The sequence below is a fragment of the Protopterus annectens genome, chromosome 4.part0 (assembly GCF_019279795.1).
Source record: "Protopterus annectens isolate FY-2018-M chromosome 4.part0, PAN1.0, whole genome shotgun sequence".
In the NCBI taxonomy this organism is placed as follows: Eukaryota; Metazoa; Chordata; order Ceratodontiformes; family Protopteridae; genus Protopterus; species Protopterus annectens.
The window spans coordinates 1677267629-1677288894 of NC_056733.1; positions in this window are offsets into that span (position 1 = coordinate 1677267629).

A 21266-nucleotide genomic window follows, 5' to 3' on the forward strand; every position below is an offset into this window, starting at 1 on the left:
GACAACACCACTATATACCCAACTGAACACACCAAATTGCTAGGAGTGGAAATAGACAATAAACTAAAATTTGACATTCACATATCCTTGACCATAAAAAAAATGTCCACAAAAAACTAGGAGCACTATACAGAAATAAGCAACTTCTCATCAAAGCAGCAAAGATTTCAATAACAAATTCCCACTTTATCTCCACCCTACTTTATGCCTGTCCAATATATACCAACCTAAGGCAATGCGATCTAAACAAGCTAGAGACCTGCTACAGCAAAATCGCCAAATTCACCACAGGGGCATCCTACAGTAGTCACCACTGTCTCTCACTTACTGAACTGGGCTGGCTTGAACTCCCTCACCTCCTTCAATGGTATCAACTCTCACTCGCTCACAAACTAGTAAATCATCCACTAAATGCCCCATCCCTCCAGAATCTACTCCAACCCTATTGCACCACCAGACCACTAAGATCCAGCAACAAAAATCACTTGCAGATCACTAAAGCAAATAACTCTGCTGGTGAAGCACTATTCTCTTACACCATAGCCACATTATGGAACTCCCTCCCACCCACAGTTACCTCCATACCATCATGCACCCACTTCAAAACTTTACTAAAAGCGCACCTAAAAACATGCTGGCTATGCCCTTGCAACTCCTACTCTAATATCACCGTCCCCATCCAACCACTACCTTTCTTTTCACTCCACTAACTACCTTGATTATAGCAAGCTCAGATGCTCATAAGCCAGTACTTATTATACAGCAGGAACTTCTTCTTGTAACATTTGTTAATGTCTGTTATGTACTTCACAGATAAAGATTCTAGTTGTCTACTGATGTACTATGTTCTTCATCTGTAAATATGTTGTAAGTAATTGCTATGTAAATTGTTAATCGCTATGTAATCCAATGTAACTACTGTCTGTTTATTTTAACTGTGGAGCTTTTCTCCCTGGGCCTCCGCTAAAAATGGACCTACGCCCAGTCGGACACTCCCGGTCAACAAATATAAATAAATAAATAAACCCCGGTGCGTGGCACGCACACCTGCTTAGGCATTGCAAAGAGTTCTAGGCAGGTTTAGACACACCTCCTAGCTTAGCTGTGCTAAGCTAGGTGCAAACTCAAGCCAGTATGCCTGGCACCCACCCTCCCCCATGATGTCATCTAACTCCTAGGCTTGCACCAAGGTATTCCTACTCTTACACTGTTGGGACCTGACTCACATGCTGAGGAAAACTGGGATTCACTATCCTTCCCCTCATTTGCATAGGATTTCCTGCTAATGTATAGTTACATGTCTCACAATGAGCCTCCCCCCTTAGCAACCACTACTCACTGGCCATGTTGTCTTCTGCCTGCCATTGACTTGCACTGTTACAAAAACGAAACTCCAAGTACACTCAAAACAAATAGGTAAAGTCCAAACTAAATAAGTCACCGCTCAGCTGAATAAGATGCAAAGGTTTATTGTAAAGCAACACACTTCTGCTTTTCATCCTGCTCCAATCGCAAAACTTCTTCAGACAAATTAGTTACAAACTGCAATGCCCTTAAATACTTACTAATCAAGTAATCAAGTTTGTTAATTGAAAAAATCTGCAAAGTAGTGAATCCAAGAACAGTTTATCACTTCTGTGAAATTGTATAAAAACTTATGTATAAAAACATGTATATAAAAGCATGTGTATAGAAACTCCAGCATATAAGAACCCATAATCAGTTTACACTTCTTCTACTAAACTTCTACTTTAAAATGTGTGTGGATATGTGTATACTTTATTTCTAAATAAAAATTAAAAATTAAACATTAAAATTATTTTGCAACTAGGATTCTCTATCAGGTTGTAGTTTAACCAGTAAAAAATAGTAATTATACTGTAGACAATAATAAAAACTACCTAATGAGGCTCTTGAGCCTCAAAATACGTTAAATCGATAGGTAGTCATTAAGACCAGGAAAGCTACTTGCATCTAAACGTAATTGCCAAACTAATTCTAATTTTTCTAGTAGTAATGAAGATGGACCTCCCCTCACATTAACTGGCACCATATCTATCCCTTTAAACTAAACTCATATTCAGGATAGGTGTCCATGTGTTTGGCCAAGGCATTTTCTCATTTATTTTTGTTAATGCAATACTGGTGCTCATATACATGTTCCCTCAGCTTCCTGTCGGTTTTCCTGACATAGAAAGCTGGGCATTGGTTGCACTTGGCTAAATAAACTACCCCTTTGGTTTGACAATCGATTTTGTGGTTAATGTTAAATTTAGTGTTCCCCACAAAAAAAGAAGGCCCCATGGTCATAAATTTACAAAATCTACACATGTTGCATTTAAACATGCCTTTTCTAATCTTGAAATAATTATTATCTCCTTCTAAAATGCATTTTAGATTCATGCCCCTTCTAAACACAATTCTTGGTTTATCTGTAAGACTTCCTCTTATTGAATTCTCATTAGTGAGTAAACGCCAGTTTTTTAGTATTATAGATCTGATGCTACCAGCATCGACACTAAAAGTACAAATAAAATTGTGTTCAACTGGTAGATTTTCCAAGGTAGATGCCGAAGGTGGGTGATTCTGCCCTTGGCTCAAAACTGGTACATAAAAGCCAGTGTCTCTCTTAGATTGAACTTCATATGTCACTTCCAGTACAAACTCGAGGGGATACCCCCTTTTGATGAACATGTCTTTTAATAAGTCACATTCCAACAAGAAGTTATCTTTTTTGGAGACCATTCATGTGGCTCTAACAAGTTGCCCTTTCACAACTGATTTCTTCTGTGACAAGGGATGACAACTTGTGTAATAGAGAAAGGCATTAGAATGTCTCCTTTCTGAAAATTCTGGAGATGTAACAGGCTTTGCTATGATCTTTTGAAAGCTCCACATCAAGGTATGCTGTCTTCTCAGTGCAAAAAGAAAATGTAAGCTATAGGAATGTAGTGGTGGAATTTAAATATGACAACAAGTCTGTTGCCTGGGTAGAGTCTCCATCAAATAAGATGAATATGTCATCCAAAAAGCGTGTATAAAAGTGAATGCTTTTGGACGCACCAATACTGTCATTCAATAGGAAGTGATTCTCCCAGTATGCTATTACTAGGTTGGCAAAGCTGGCCCCGCAAGGAGATTCCATCGCTACGCCAACCTTTTGTAGATAGAATCTGTTGTCAAAAGTCACAAAGTTGCAAGATAAAATAATATCGAGCAGTTCAACCACCAGATCCAATTCCTCATGTGTGGCTCCATTTTTCTGCGTAGTTGCCAAGGCCCATTCCATACCTTCACCATGAGGGATGGAAGAATAGAGGTCTTTAACATCTACTGTTAGGAAGTTTCTTTCGACGTGAAAGATTAAATTATTAATCTTATCAAGGAAAGACCAAGAATCCTTACAAGTCTGGTCTTCCAATAAAAGATAATTTTTCATATATAAATCTGCAACCTTTGCACAAGCACATGTTATGCTGTTTCTTGCATCCACTAAGGGATGCATTGGGGGGTCTTGTAAGTTTTTATGAATTTTAGGAATGCCAAAAAATATAGGTATACTTGGGGCTGGCATCTTAAGACAATTAAACATGTGGACATCGATCCGGGCTTCGATGAACATGTCATTGATGTAAAAATTGATCCTGTTGTAAGCAATGTTCATCTCATTCCTGGATACCTCCTCATAAGAGGCCATTGAAATTATCTTAATTATTCTGTCCACATAATCATCCCTGTCCATGATGACCAAGCCTCCCCCTTTATCAGGTTGCATGATCCTAACTGGGGCCTCCTGAAGAATTTTAAGCAAAGCATACCTCTTTCGTATTGGGTGATGTTAAGTTTTGTGAGGTACACCTGAGGTCTCTGTTTTAAAACACTACAAATGTCTAATTCACAAATCTGCTCAAATAATAATAGAGCAGGATGAAGAGGGGGGTTATATACACTAGAAATACAAAAGTCCGGTTTGAGGCTGTTGTTGTGGCCCAGCATTATTTTCAAATTCAAGCTCCTAACAAAACTCTTAAGGTCAATAAGTGTCCTAGCTACATCTGCCCAGGCTGTAGGAACAAACTTAAATCCCTTAGATAATAAATCTACCAGTTCGGGTGCAATGTCAAGGTCAGAGTAATTAAAAATTTTAAAGTCTTTACTAGAATTAAAAATCACCCTGCAGTTGTTATTCACATTAAGAATAGTGATCGGCATTGGAAAAATAATTTCCTCCGATTCCTGTTCCTGTTCTGTTTCTTGCCACGAGCAGGGCTGTGATTGAAGGCCCTGTTCTGAAAATTTGTATTATTTGCAACCATGTGGTGAAGTGATTCGCCCAGTGGGTTATTATTATTCCTGTTACAAAGAAGTTCACTTCTCCTTATATTGTTGTTGACTGTTGCTGCATTGTTGTTATCTTCCAAAGGTTCCACTCTCTCGGGGGAAGTGTTACACACCCAGGTTCTTGTGGCGCTCTTGCCTCAAATAGATAATTCCCCTGGGAAGGTGGTGGTTTGGGGGTAAGCAGTCCCCTGTTTATAATCTTTGAGATCCCGGTTTAATTTTTTAACTTTGGTGGTTTTCAGCTTAGTCATATATTGATCTATGCTGTTGTAGAGTCTTTCATAATCAAACCGGTAATGTAAGTAATCTTGATCTACTTTTATTGAATTGTCCAACACAGTTGTTTCCTGAACCAACATTTTAATGTTGTTCTGGTAATGGGTGCATAACAATTCTAATAACTCAAACCCATGTTTATCAAATAAACATAGTAACTCCTTATGAAACAATGAACCTTCGGCAAGCCCAGTCGGGTATTGCCATGACCTAAGCCCTTTTGGTATAATTTTTAAACGCAGACATTCCCAGAAGTAAGCAACTTCCAGTTGTAATTTTCTCAACTTGACCAACTTCTGGTCACGTTCTTGCAATTTAAAAGATAAATCAGTACCTGAAGGCTCCAAAAGTTCTGGGTTACTGTTTTGTGTGGCGTCATCAAAAACGAACGGTCTTTCTACCCAATTCCCAAATGAAAAAGCCTCTTGTGTGTTATTAAACGTATTCCCTTCTGTTTGATTTGTGTTGAAGGGATCTATGTTCGAAGTATCCATTCCATGATTATTGTATGACAGAATACTGATTTTTGTTAGAATGGTTAATTTAGGTTCATATTTTTATTTTCCCCTGACCCTGTTTGAGCACCGCTGCCCTACGCTTAAACAGTCGAGATCGCCTAAAAAAAAATAAAAGTTGCTTTTTGTATTATTTTTACTGTTTGCAATGCCCATGGCCTTATACTTGGCCATTGGCATGCTTACCACATGATATGCAGCCTTTATTTGCAACTATCCCAGCTCCGTTTTGGATTTTGCAGAAAAGTACTTGGTTACTAACCGAGTACATTTCTGCAGATAGCACTAGTCCTGCACGGACAGTTGCAAGCTTCCTGGATTGCAAAATCACCACATTTGCATAGATTTCTCCTGAAAATGGGGTGATTTGCATACAAGGGCTTAGTCTGTGCAAGAATAGTGCAGGAGCGCTCGTGCACACCCCTGCATGCTGTTCCTGGATAGCATGGCAGACATATTGCCTGCTGGAGCTCCTGCACCGATCTTGCATACCGTGCAAGCTTTAGAGAATCCAGGGGACTCTCTTTAAGAAGAGGTATAATCCAAGTAAGTTGCCAGAATGTTATTTTTTATTATATTTTATCTTGTTTAGGCTCATGTTTAACAGAACAGAAAATTAGGTCGCAGCCTAAGGATAGCAGTAAATGAGAATGTATTTATTTAATTATTTTTAATTATTACAGACAGTAATTCAGAAGTTGTTACAGCTGTAATGACTAGAAAAAATAAAGCATTTGCATTCCAAAACTTACTTGAAGACATGAAAGAAATAGAACTGGTTGGAATTATATCAAAACCAAAGATGAAAAGTGACCTAAAGGTGTTCTAGTATGTCTGCAATTTTATTTTATTAAATCTCTTAAACATATTATATCATAGGAGTGAAATATTTGCAAAACTTCATAATAAAGACCTGTTTTTGTTTTTAAGACTTTTTTGTGTTTGGAATTACTAGTAGAAATGTGGCTCAGCTGTATCCTCCTGGAATTTGTGTACTTGAAGTAAAAAAATTCAAAATAACTGGAACATTTGGATTCAGAAACTTGAATTATTTCTCACAGCAAGTGGTTTAGCTGAAAAAGCAGAATATGTACGGTATGCTCTATTCCTGCATTTTGCTAGAGATTAAACTGTAATGGTATTTAACTCTCTTACTGTTTTAATGGGGAGGAATACAAAACAACAGCAAATTCTGAAACAAGACAGTGTTCATTTCAACCTGACATATCTTATTTACAAGAGCACAATGTCCAAAACAGACTATATTTAATAATTTTACTGAGATGTGGAACCGACTAAATAACTATGAACTTGGTGTGCTGCAAGGATAAGTAATAAAAACAGAGCATTTATTGCACAAGAATTTAATCAATAAATAGACCTGACATTTTTTAAAAGCTGTCAGTATGTAAATAGCAATACATTTAAAAAATGGAAAAATATTTGTTTAATAAAATGTGTGCCAAATTATGAAAAATATTAAACAAAAAGAGGATTTGTTATAAAATGAATGGCTATGAAGAAGAAAGCAATATAATCATCTGAGATAAAGGTCAGAATTATACTATCATTGAATTAATGCCTACAGTAGGTGTGGCTATAAGAATGATAATAAGTATTATTTTGCTTCTTACCAATCCTGCAGATTCTTTACTAGAAAATACCAATTTACAAAGATGAGCAAAACCAAACATAAAAAAGTATATTCATTGGAATCTGTGTGGCATTGTACATAATATGAAAATAAATGGATCTACTAACCAGTTCTATTTTACAATAGAAGTGAAAACACTGCATGTTTTGAAGCTAGAACATGTGAAAGAATGGTGAGGCAGATACAAAATTCAGACTGCTAAAAGTAAATGTGGAACTTGGTGGACAAAATTTAGAATTTAATGTATTCACAAGGGCAGACTACAGTATTTTGCTAAAATATATATAAACTGCTGTAGAAAAATAATTTACAGAGAATTTACGTGTGTCCTGCTATCCTGTTTTGACCATCAGAGGGCATGACAATGAATACTTGAACCTACTGGAGACACATACCATCTAACTTTACATCTTTTTCACTGGAGACTTAGACTATCCCTCTGTAGACCAGGAATCCTACACAGCCTCAAATCTACAGAAGCAAAGGTTCTTGGTCTTCAAAAATACAAATGTCCTTGACCAAATAGCAAATAAATCTACTAGAAGTGTCAACATAGTGGATCTCACAAACCTGGGAGATGCCACAGGGATAATTAGTTCAAGAAAAGCCATAAATGAGGTTAAGATAGCCTACCAGGTGAAAGATAATCATAAGGCCTTCTTCATCTACGTCAGAAACCTCAAGGGTAGCACACAGCAATGTGCTGAACTGGTCATTAATAGTGCCATATTCACTGAGCCTAAGGATATAGAAAACTTTTCAGAGGACAAATTCAGTTTCAACTTTACTTCCCCCTGCCCCCAATCATCCCCAAAAATGCCCTTAAACATAATCTCTCCTACTATAACTAGGGTGCATGTACTGGCTGTATTCTGTAAAGACAAGAACCTGGCCTCTTTGGGGCCTGAAAACATCCCACAATGCTTCCTGAACAGTCTAAAATATTACTTATCAAGATCCCTGGAGTTGGTGTTTAACTATAGTCTTAAAACAGGCTTTGTACCACATGAATAGAGTACTGAGATGGTCATTCACTTCATTTGTTCCTTTATAGAACAATATGTCCCCATACTATGGAAAATATCCCATACCATTCCTTTCCACATTTAAAGATCTCTCTAATTATCAGCCCATAGTCATTCTCTCACCCTTAGCCAAAATCTTAGAGAAGTGTATCCATAAGCAGCTCCTAGACCACCTCACTACAAATAACCTCTTATCTAGTTCACAACATGGCTTCCATCCAAAACACAGTACCTGCACAGCCCTCATACGTTTCACTAACTACATTAACCTCCTCACAAAAAATGGACAACTAGTCTACTATATGTCTTGATATGTCCTAAGCTTTTGATAAGGTATCCCACCAACTACTACGCAACACTCTAGTGTCCTTCAACCTCAACCCTACAGCTCTCAACTGGCTCTTTAGCTTCTTTACTAATCGGCAACAGGCAACTAAATGGGATAACAAACTCTCCACACTCCTCCCAGTCTCTGTTGGGGCTCCTCAGGGTTCCATCCTTGGCCCTCTCATTTTTATTATATTTACAAATAGTCTAAACACTGCCACTAAATCTGCATCTACCATTCAATATGCTGATGACGCAACTCTTATTTACTCTGCACCCATACCCCAAGAACTCCAAGATAAACTGGAAAAGTCATTTCTAGATATTGAAAATTATATAAATGAACTTCCACTCATCCTAAACCCAAACAAAACAAAATTAATGATCTTCTCTAACAGGAAATCTAAAGCAAAACCACCTCCTTTCTCCATCTACTCCACTAATGGCACTATAATAGAACCAGTTAACCAAACAAAACTACTTGGTGTCACAAAAGACAACAACCTAACATTTAATAAACCCATATCACTCACAATTAAGTAAGTTTACATCAAACTTGGTGCTCTATATAGGGCCAAACCTTACTTTATGCAAAATGCCAGATGAGCCACAGCCATATCTCACCTCCTATCTACTCTTCTCTACTGTTCTCAACTTTTCACTAACCTGCGCAAGTCAGATTTATATCTATTTGATTGCTGCTATAACAAAATAGTAAAATTTGCTGCTAATATACCCAAAAGGACCCATCATTGAATTGCTCTTCAATAATTACACTGGCTTGAATTTCCCAATCTGTTATTGCTCAATCAGCTCCCCAGTGCCCACTCTATTATCCACAAACCTAAAAACTGCCTGTACTCTCCAACCTAGTGCAACTAAATACCAACCCCAGGACCCTTAGATCATCCAACAAACTTTTACTCAAGGCTACAAAGTCCCATAATTAGTTTGGTGTCTCTGTTCCCCTTCAAAGTAGCAAAACAGTGGAATCTATTACCCCAGAATATCTTAAAAAACACAAATCATCATAGCTTCAAAAACCTCCTAAAGGAATACCATACTCAACAATAGCTATACTCCTGTTATACTCCTGGCTAGTTTTTCATGCCTTCAATAAAATGTTTTCTATTCTGCTATCTTCTTGTTTTACTTCTACCAAATTAAAATGCCACAATGGTTTTTAGTTATATAGCTAATGATTTTCATATTACTGTCTGTAGTAAGGCTTAAGAAATGTAATTTTTTCTGTTTTACATTCCCCTTTTTGTAAATTGTTATTGTTGGCAACTGTCAAACATTTTGTATATTGTTTGTAAATCTTTTACAAATTTTTTTTGTACTATTGTCATGGAGCTTATCTCCCTGTGTCTCCACTGAAAACGGGATTCTTGCCAATCCAAACTCTATCCGGTTAACAAATGTAAATAAATAAATAAGGGAAGATTTTCAACAGATCCTGGAAACTACAGACCCTTAAGTCTGACTAGACTTATTTGCAAAGCCATGGAAAGAATTGTCATGGAAATTATTAACAAAGACACTGGATACCTCAAGACACTGGATCCATCCCAATTTGGCTCTGTCAAAGGAAGGTCACACTTACTGAATCTGGTGAACTTTCTTGAAAAGGTCACTAAGGCAATGGATGATGGGAAAATGGTGCATACTGCCTACCTAGATCTGGCCAAAACACTCAATGCAATACCCTACTCAGGCGTTGTCAACAAATTTATAGAACTAGGTATAAATCCATTAACAACATGGCAGATAGCTAGTTGGCTCACTGCTAGGACCCAGGAGGTTATAATCAGTGAGGCCTCCTCCACAAAGAAGACAGTTACCAGTGCAACCCTCCAATGTAGGCCCACTCTTCTTTGATATCTACTTCTCAAATGTCAAATCCAATGTCAAAGGCCTTTGACTAATCAAGTTTGCAGATGATAGCAAACTGAGAGCAGGCACTGAATTCTCCCAAGACAAAAACACGATTCAGGAAGGTCTAACAGACTACCACTCAGTGTCAAAGCTATGGCTTAAAATTCAGTACCAAGAAATGCATTATAGTATCTTTTAGAAAGTTGGACACCCTGGGCAACTATGTCATCAATAAAACACCCATAAAATTTGATTTGCTAGTCAGGGAACTGTTAAGTTATGTTGATAGTAACCTAGACTTTGACCAACATATTGTCCAAAGTAGTAATAAAATCCTTCTATGTTGCACAACTTATAAGCAGACACATGGTATCTCGTTCCAGATAGGTCATCATACAACTGTACTCGGCCTTTATCAGACCCATCATAGAGTATAATGCCCCTTTCAGTATGTGCCTGACCAGACTCATGCAGCTACTGGAAAGTCCACAAAGGTTTCTTACAAACAGAATACAGGGAGTAAATACAATGTCCTATGCTGATCAGTTCAAAGCTCTGTCTCTTTAATTAATATCATACAAGCATCTGGAGATGATCTTTGCCTGGCATACAAGGTGTCCCTGGACCCTGTTTTGATGAGACTTTTGCCCATCCCCAAACAAACAGCATCAGATAAAAGACCTACATTTTGCTTCTGATATATAAAGGACATGATGGAGGGACAAATATGTTTCTCCGATAAGTCCCATTCTCTGGAACAGGCTCAGCATCCATGTGAAGCACAATTCCTCTATATCAGTATTTAAGTACAACTTGGACCAATGAATGCATAACTGGAAATTTATGCCTGGTCTGGTGCTATGTCTTTGAGGAGTAAGGAAGCCTAGCAATGGTATCCTGTATAACTGTTCTGCAGCCCCACACCCCCTGATAATTACATATACTAACTTCGAGACAGCAAAATCTTGAGTAAAGGGCATATTTCCTTACCCTGAGAACTGTGCAATCACACACACTTGTTGACCATCTGTTTAGTCATTTAGATATAGCTGGCTAAACAGATGTCGACCAATGATAGGGTTGACAAATTTCAGTCAACCTATATATATATATATATATATATATATATATGTGTTTGTGTGTGTGTGTGTTTGTGTATTATATATATATCTATATATCTATAGATATACACACACACACATATATATATATATATATATGTATATATGTATCATCTATATATATATATATATATATATATATATATATATGTATATATATATATATATATATATATATATATATATATATGGATCTAGGACATTTACCATTAACCGAAAATTGGTATAGAGATTGAAATGGTCAATTTTCCTTTAAATAGTATTCATGTTTGTATTGTGAAGTACTACTGTCTTTCTGCTTTTCCCGGTTAGGGGTCGCCATAGCAGAACTCTGGTCCGCTAATGATTGGCAGTAGAATTTTATGTGCTGGCTTGCCGGGCCTAACACACAACCTTCAATGAAGGAACGCCCATTCACGCATGTTGACACACAGAAGACGCTCTAACTGAGAATCGAACATGCAACGTCTAACTGTGAGACGACAACACTACCGCAGCACCACCACTGCAGTGTACTGTATTGTGAAGTACTAAAGTACTAAAAACAATGGGGAATATTTGCAGGTTGGTGCCTGGTGTTTTGGGACAAGTGTATGACACGGGAAAATCTCAAAGAGGTGGTGAAATACTACTGATGGATGGTTATATCTACCAACTTGGAAAGAAAACAAAAACAAGGAAGTACTGGAATTGTAAATACAAGGTTACAGATACATGTAAGGGTAGAGCTGTAACTATTTCAGTGATGTCTGGTGAAGAACTTGTGAAATCAGTAGAGCATTATCCTTCTGGTGAGCCAGAAGAAGTAGAGAAGTATCGTGTTAGACGTGAGTTAAAACAGAGAGCTATGTTTTCAAGAGATTCGCCTTGTGTTATTGTGGATGACACTGTAGCTTGCACTTCGTTAGAATGTGCTACTTATTTACCTAATAGGTGATCTATGCTGCAAACAGTGAAACAAGTACCTTCCAAGAGTAGGAGTGGTGTATGTACTAGTAATTTGTGTCTCAATGGTATTAACGTGGAAAATTTTCCTTTAAAAGATGGAAAGTTTTTAAAGAAAATATTAAGAGATGCTGTTAATCAAACAAAAGTTGTATTGCTTACTACAAATGCCAACCTAAAAGATTTAAGTGTAACTAAATTATGGCTTATGGACGGTACATATTTCCAAAGAGGTGCAGAATGTAAATAATTTTATACAGTACATTCTGTTGTAAAATATGGTGCATACAGTAAAAGTATACCTCTTCTTTATTGCCTGATAAATAAAAAAATCATATCGTGCATATAGTCTAATGTGGAAGGGTATATTTGAGTTTTTTACTGAATTTGAGTTGACATTGAATGCTTCATTCATCTTATGTGACTTTGAGCCTGTTGCCATACTAAGTGTAAATCATAACGTTAGCAGCATTGTTTGTAAAGGTTGTTTTTTCCACTTCGGAAGGAATATTTGGTGAAAAATTCAAACTTTAGGACTATCATCACTGTATAATTCTGAGATTCACTTTCAACAGTGTGTAAAGCAGTTAGTAGCTTTAGCATTTCTTGCAGAGGATAAAGTTCTGGAAACATTTAATGTGTTAAAGGATGAGTTCCCTTTAGAAGGCAAGCATTTATTAAAGTATTTTTCAGAATGGTATTTGTTGGGAAGCCTAGATTATTCAAGACTTGGATGTCAAGTGGCATAAGATTCCCTCCTCTGTTTCCAGTGCATTTTTGGAACATATCTATACTTAACAAACTGAACTTGCCTAGAAAGCAAAACGCTATAGAAGCATGGCACCAGAGGCTATGCCGTATAGCTGGTAAACATCTGTTTGATTTATTTAGTATGCTACAGGCTGTGTCTCGCGAACAGAACAGAGTGGATGAAATTCACTGTAGGATGTTTGCTGATTGTCCACCTACTCCAAAGAAAAGGATTCTCATCTGTAGAGAAGAGCGATTTCAAGTTATATTGCAAAACAAAGATGATTATACAAGTATGCAGTATATAAAAGCTGTCGCTAACCTATTAAAAATTTAAACGGAAATTAAGAAATGTTATCTTGCACTTCTGATATTTGAATGTTTCTGAAATTACCATATCTGTGAAGATAACAGAAGATGGATATATATTATTTATAACTTGGGCTCAGCATCACTATTTTTGAGCATTAATCAGAACACTGGAGTGTTTCTGCACTTTTCTGCCATTTTATTTTTTTCGTTGATTTGATATTTGTTAATGTGTATTTTCGAGTGTACTACTTTTCGGTGATTAGTGAGTGTGATTTTAACGTTCGTTGATTTGTTATGTCGAGTATATGTCCTAGATCCATATATATATATATATATATATATATATATATATATATATATATATATATATATACATATATATATATATATATATATATATATATATGTGTGTGTGTGTGTGTGTGTGTGTGTGTGTGTGTGTGTGTGTGTGTGTTGGACATCCTGTCGAAATGACCGAATGTGGGACACAGACAGGTGACTGGCAGGTGGGCAAGATCAACAATCCCTGGGTAGGTGAGTATTTCCTTTCCCTAAGTATTGTATGATCACAGAGTTAGTATATATGATTAACATGGGTGTAGTGGGGCTTGCCCCCTTTTAAAAAATGATATTTGTTGTATACACCAAAGACCTTTCTTGGAACATGTTTGGTAACTTGTCGATGTTTTGTTTGCTGACTTTTTGCAGTCGATGTTTTACAGGTTGACATATTAACTACTCAACTAAAGTGAGTAGACCGATATGGTTTACTATCATAATGTCGGACCTCACTCGGTCGAACGCTGCTTACACTGATCCATGTCCATGAAAGTTGACATTGGCAAATCCCTATATTGCTGAATTATGTCTCGAATGCAACCACAGAACAGGCTTTAGCATGGGTCAAGATAGGGATGAGATTTGTAATTCGGCAATGTCAGGTTCAACATTGTCACCTTTCGACCCCTGCCTTTTGTTGAAGTGGATTCATCCGAATCCACTTCAACACAATGATAGTAAACTGACCAATATATATATATATATATATATATATAAACACACACACACACGTGTGTATATATATATATATATATATATATATATATATATATATATATATATATATATAGCTGTGTGTGTTTGTGTGTGTGTACATGTATGTGTATATGCATATATACACATGCATACATATATAGATATATATATATATATATATATATATATATATATATATACACACACACACACACACACACACACACACACACACACACACACACACACACACACAAAAACACACACACACAAATGCATACATGTGTACATACAAACATCTGTCTTTCTGTTAATCTGCCTGGTAGCATTGTTTGACAAATTTCACCAAATCAAGTAAAAGTGAACAAGGGATCCAAACATGTGTAAAATATAAAGATTTTACCTTAAGCTGGAATGTTTCTTTGCAACCCAGTTTGCACTGTGCTGTAAATATCTGCTTTATTATTAGATATATTTCTGTATTGTTGCACTTTGTTTCTCAGGGTAGCTCAGAAACTAGTTTCAGATGGGGGTTGTTGAGCCAGCCCATCTTAGCTGTTAGTCATTGCCTGAGGTGTATATTCTTTGTTGTACTTCCATTACAAAATACATTTCTGTGAATTTGTACAGAACTGATATAGCAAAGAGCTAAATTCTCCTGACCGTGAGCAGAGTTGGGATCTTTTTCCATCTATTATTCCAAACTGATAAGTACACTTTTTGCAACTCAATTTGCACTGTGCTGTATTTAGATATTTGCTTTATTATTTATATATTGGCTGTATTGTTTCTGTCATTCGTTGTTGTCTGCACTTTGTTTCTCAGGGTAGCTCAGATGCTAGTTTCAGGTGGGGGTTGCTGAGCCAGCCCATCTTAGCTGTTAGTCATTGCCTGAGGTGCATTTTCTGTGTTGCATTTCCATTACAAGCTGCATTTCTGTGAATTTGTGCAGAGCTGATATAGCAGAAAGCTAAATTCTCATGATTGTGAGCAGAGTTGGAATCTTTTCTTATTTGATATTCCAAACTGATAAGTACACTTTTTGCAACTTATTTTGCACTGTGCTGTATTTATATGTTTGCTTTATTTATATATTTGCTGTATTGTTTCTGTCCTTTGTTGTTATGTGCACTGTTTTCGCTGTTTTTTTCCTGCCCACCCTCCCAAGTGTTCTTGTAGTCTTAAACTTGGTGGCTTTGGATTCGCCCGCCCCTGCAGTAAAGCTGATCTTGATCACTGCTCCCAGTCCAATCTCATTTGATCACTCAACATAATGCAGTGAGATTATTTGGGCAGGAATACCCCCTTGCTTCTTTGACTTTGAACACTTTTGTTTCTTCCATCACCACTTAAAAAAAATGTACACTTTATTCATCTGCTTTTACAATAATTGTGTTCTTCATACTTTATTCCCTTATTTTTTATGCGTGCTCTTAAGTGTTTGAGTGCTTTTATCCTGCTGCATTTAATACTGCTTGTTAGTAGCCTAATTAAATTTAACTGTTAGTGTAAGCATTTTAATCTTTGGTCTTAGCACTTCTGCTTCAGGCAAGTTACTTTACATTTAAGAAGGTTCTTGTGGTCTACACTCTTGTAGATAAACCCTTAACAAAACCTTCTCTCCATAAAGTCCCGCATACCATTGCTAGAATCTTCTTCTATTTTGACTGCATGTGCTTCTCAATCTGGAAATACAGAGTAATAAGTGATAAGTATATTTTTTGCCATTTTTTAACTGTTCAGAGTTCTGCACTGTCTTAATTTTTGCTTGACTGAATTATTGTATTTGCTGGCATGTTTTTTGATACTGTACAGTAAGTGCCTCCATTTTGATTTTTTCCTAATTCACTACTTTCTGCACTTGTTTTTAGTTGTTTTTAATTTAACTGCATTTATTTAAACTGTATTTGCTTGAATATTGCTACACACTCAAGTGTACTAGCTTGTACTGCATTTGAATTGTTTTTATTGCTGTTTTAGCTGCTTTTCTATAAAAAACAAGTGAACAAAAAATGTTCTAAGCTTGTTTCCCACATTTCCCATAAGTAGCCTAGTCCAGATACAGATTTTCTGTATCCAGCTTCTGAGCCCCCCCCCAAACCTTTCTGTAATGGAAGGGAGTCTTCTAGCTCATCAGTGGGAGTGGTAAGCACTAGGTAGCCTATCTACCACAAGAGCAGTGGTTTCTGGCCCAAAAATTGTAGTTTATTGGCAGTTTGGGCAGTTTTTCCATCCCTTTCAACTTTCTCATTTAAAAGCCAGCATTTGCACTTGTTTCCCACCTTTCCTGTAACTAGTCTAGTCCAGATACAGACGTGCTGTATCCAGGACTGTTTGTAAGCGTTTGAGCCCCCCAAGCCTTTCTGTGCTGGTGGGAATCCTTCTAGCTTATCAGTGGGAGTGGTAATCACTAAGTAGCCTATCTACCACAAGAGCATTGGTTTCCGGCCCAGAAATTGTAGTTTACTGGCCATTTGGGCAGTTTTTCTGTCCCTTTCAACTTTCTGGTTTGAAAGCCCATGTTTGCATGGGTTTGCACTTGTTTAAGCTCTGTGGATCCAGTTTTGGCATCCTGCAGACTGCAAGAAAATCAGGAAGGGGAAAGAGATACTCTAAGTGCCTCCATTTTGATTTTTTCCTAATTTACTGCTTTCTGCATTTGTCCTTTTTTTAGTCTTTTATTTTTTTATTTAATTGCATTTATTTAAACTGTAGGTTCATAGGTTGGTACTAGGCTATCAGTCCTAGGGCCTATACAAGCCTAGCCATAACAATTCTCTGGCTATTTCTTCCCACACTATTTACTTCCCTGGACCCCTGTCTAGCAGGACAACTTACGGGATCCCTGAGGTGAATTTTCTTTCTCCCATCCAATTGTCAAGGTTCCTTTTGAAGAGGGCCAAGGAGGCACTCTGCTTGACATGTATAGGCAGTCTATTCCAGAGTCTGGGAAGTCTCTGGGTCAGGAACCTATCCCTCCAGCATGTTTTGTTTATTGTGATGACAAGGTTTAGATCCCTGGAGCATGTGGCTCTGAGGGATTGGGATTTCTTTAAGTGTAGGGTTGGGAGGGTGGCTTAATGGTTAAGGCGTTTGTCTTACAAACAGAAGGTGCAGGGTTTGAGTCTCACAAGGGATAATTGGCTAGGCTTAAAATGGCTCTCAAGGGCAGTTAGCCTAGTACTAATCTATGAATCTATGAATCTATGAATCTATGTAGCATGTCAAACAGCTCTGGGTTTGACATGGCCTTGTATGTTAAGCAGAGATCGCCTCTGAGTAGACGATATGCGACAGAGTATAGCTATAGTTTTTTAAGGTGGTCAGCATAGGGCATCATTGCCAAGAGTTTTAAATCCAGGAGAAAAGAGGTAATCGTCTCTCTCTACTCTTCCCTCATTAGACCAATCACCGAGTATAATGCCCAATTTGGCATGTACCTCACTAGACACCTGCAACAGCTGGAGAGGCCACAGAAGTACCTCACAAAGAGGATCCTAGGCATTAAACACATGTCCTACACAGACAGACTCAAAAGACTCCAGCTATATTCTGTCTCATATTGCCTACTTAGAGGTGATCTCTGCTTGACTTGCAAAGCCATATCTGACCCAGCTCTGTTAGGAAATACTACAGCTAAAGAAATCCCAATACCTCTGCACCACACACTCCAGACCTCAACCTCATCATCACAATCAATAGAACATGTTGCAGGGACAGGTTCCTTACCCAGAGAATGCCCATGCTCTGGAATAGGCTTCCCATATGTGTCAAGCAGTGCACCTTGCTGTTCCTCTTCAAGAGAAATCTTGATGAGTAAATGGGAAATGGAAAGCTCACCTCAAGGAACACTCCAGTGGCTCTACTTGATAGAGGCACTGGGAACTAACGTCAGGCGGCACAATGCCAGGGCACATCTATGGGCCAAGATTGTAAAGGCTCCAGGGCCATTAGCCTAGTACACACCTATGAACCTATTGGTTTAATGTTTCTTTATGATCACAGAGAGAGTTTGCTGTGTCAGTAAGAACAGGTTTTCGTTATAACACAATTAAACTGTACACATTATGAGGTGAAAAAAGCCTTTGAAGAGCTTGTTTAGGGGAATATGATGTTTGGAGTACTGGTTCCTGAAATGACAGAGAAGGGAATTGGAAGAAGACACCAAGAAGAAGCTGGATTTTTTTTTACAAAGAGTCATGTACTGTTACGAAAGAGAAAGAGGCAGAAACACTTACTGAATTAGACTATAATCCAGCAGTATACCACTGTTTTGAGTTTGCTAGCTGTGAGGATATTATTATTAGTTGAAAAGCTGCTGTATGAAAATGTACATTTTTAATTCCTTTGTATAATAGACACCGTTGTCTAAGGCTGGTATCTTTGCTGTTTTTAATGTTCCACATGAGTGTACTGCAATGGTTTATTTTGTTATACACAATTAATGTCTAAGTCCTAAAACTGTATTTTTGCTTCTTACAAGAAGGACACATCATTTCCCCATGTTAAGATAGCAGAACTGTTGGAGAAAAACTTTCCACAGATGTGTGAGTAAGATAAAGGGACTTTTTTGTGAGTCCTGAGAGGTTACATTTCTTTGATAAATGCATCTGTTTTGCAGGGCTATTTAATAGAATGATAATTGTGGAACATCTATGGCAGATCCTTGCTGCCACAGCCAAAAATATAGTAAGAGAAGCCAAACCAAAGGCTGCTCCATGGGCAATCTAGTCTTACCACTAAAACAGCAAACAAGGAAGGAGATTGTCATCTGTTAGCAGTACACTAACCATGGAGATGATACTTAGCTGACTGGATCAGAAGTCTTTCAGACTAGATGACTAGAACCACTGAAAGCCATCACGGTGATGGAGGGAACTGAGTATCTCCAACATTATCACCAAAGGTGTTATCTCAGAGACACAATCTGAGAAGTTTCATAGCTGAAATTTTTTCATAGCAATATACTTAGAGCATAATTGTGTGACAAACTATATAATTAATTTATGGTTGGACTGTGACACATTTAAGGAATCTTTACATAATGCTTTAATAAAGTGAGTGCTGTAAACTGACCTTAAGAAGTCTGAAAGTTTTTGTTAAACCAGGAATAACTGTTATGCTTTAAAACTTTGTATATAACTGAGCAGCCTAGACCTATAGCAAAACTTGTCAAATGATGACAAAAGACAGAAAGTATTAGTTGCTACTCTGTTTTAATATAGAACAAAAAGGGTCACATATCTAAATTCTATAACACCTATAAAATACATCTTCTGAAAGGCAGACTACAACAAATAGATTCTGAAAAGTATGCTGCTATGGATGTTATGAGTAAAAAATGTGGTAAATGATTACTGAAGATGAATAAAAAGAAAAACCTCTGAATGCATATATAAAAAATGGAAAGAAAGAAATATTTACTGAAAGCCCCATCACTACCACCATCACCACCATTATATCCGTCCTCTGAGGAGACTCTCACATTATCCCAAATATAAATTTAGTTACACTGGTCTAGAAGGCTAGAGTCAGACAGTATAGTTAAGATGATGCAGGGTTTGCAAGTACATAGAAAGAAAAACATTACTAAAAAATGTTGAAGTTGCAGTCATTCACGGATATAAGCAACACAATCATATTATTGAGCTACTTACATAATCCAGATATAGAAATACAAACTGTGTTTGGGAAGCAAGTTTAACATTCCACTGTAATATCCAATTCAATACATGGCTTGATAATAGGGAAAGATTTGGTTTACAGTCAAAAGGTCGACATTGACATGCATGACAGCCTCCTCCTCGAACATGGTAGGAGCGACAGAATGTCAACATTCGTGTGTATGTCCATTTAGAAGGACGTACGCAGGGCAGGGACTCACAGCATGGATGTAAATGGGGGGTTTACAAAGTATGATTGACAGGAATTTTCAACTTTGTTGCATCGACCATGCAACCTAATTAATATGTATGAGTCGACGTTATTTGTCACGGAAATCACCATTCATGTAAGTGATTTTCGTGTTGTTGATAGTAAACCAAAATATCCCCCTTTCACTTTAAATATTTCTGGAAAAAAAGGGAAGAAGGTAGACTTTTTGATGGATCTCTTTATGGGGAGAAGAGAAGCAAGTGAATATGTCTACAGGTATATGTCTCTGTCTAGAGTGGAAAAGAGGGTAGGAACCACTAGATACATTCATTAGGATCATAGGATATTAGGAGGTTACTAGGCTAATGGCTCTGGGACCCTTACAAGCCTAGCCGAGAGTTTATCCCCAAAAAGAAACCTCAGTGAGCACCTGCCGCTCCTGTCAGTGAAGGAAACAAGTGTAACCCCTTGAACAAATTTGTGGTTTCACATCTACTCATCAAGGTTGTGCTTGAAGAGGGTCAATGAAGTACTCTGTTTGACATGTATGGGAAATCTATTCTAGAGACGAGGCATCCTCTGGGAGACAAACCTGTCTCTCCAGCAGGTTTTGTTGATGTTGCATATTAGATTTAGGCCTTTTGAGTGGGTAATGTTCAAGGAATTAGACTAATGAATATGGAGCATCTCTAGTAGGGCAGGTCTGAGATTGCCTTGTAGGCAAGACACAAATCACCTCTGAGCAACCTGTACGATACTGAGCAGAGTGATAGTGATTTGCACCTGTCCATAGAGGACAGGTGTTGGAGGCAATAGATTCTCTTTGTGAGGTATTATTGTGGCCTTTCCAGTCAGTGCAGATATTTGGAGAGGTACATACCAAACAGGGCATTATACTCAATTACTGGTCTAATGAGGGATGAGTATAGAAAGTTAAAAACCTCCTTTTTTCCATAAGTAATCCCTTTACTTATGAGATGAACCAAGTAAAAGGCTTTTCCTGACCACTGCCACTACATGATGGTCAAATGTGGGATTATTATCAACCTGAGTACCTAGGTCTCTCATGACAGATTGTGTGCTTACGGGGTTGCCATTGATGTGGTAATCACTAGGGGCTGTGCTTTTACCAAATGGTATGATGGCACATTTTTTTGCATTTAGCTTGAGGCCATGACTTTGGCACCAGTCATTAGTTGCTGTGAGATCCTCT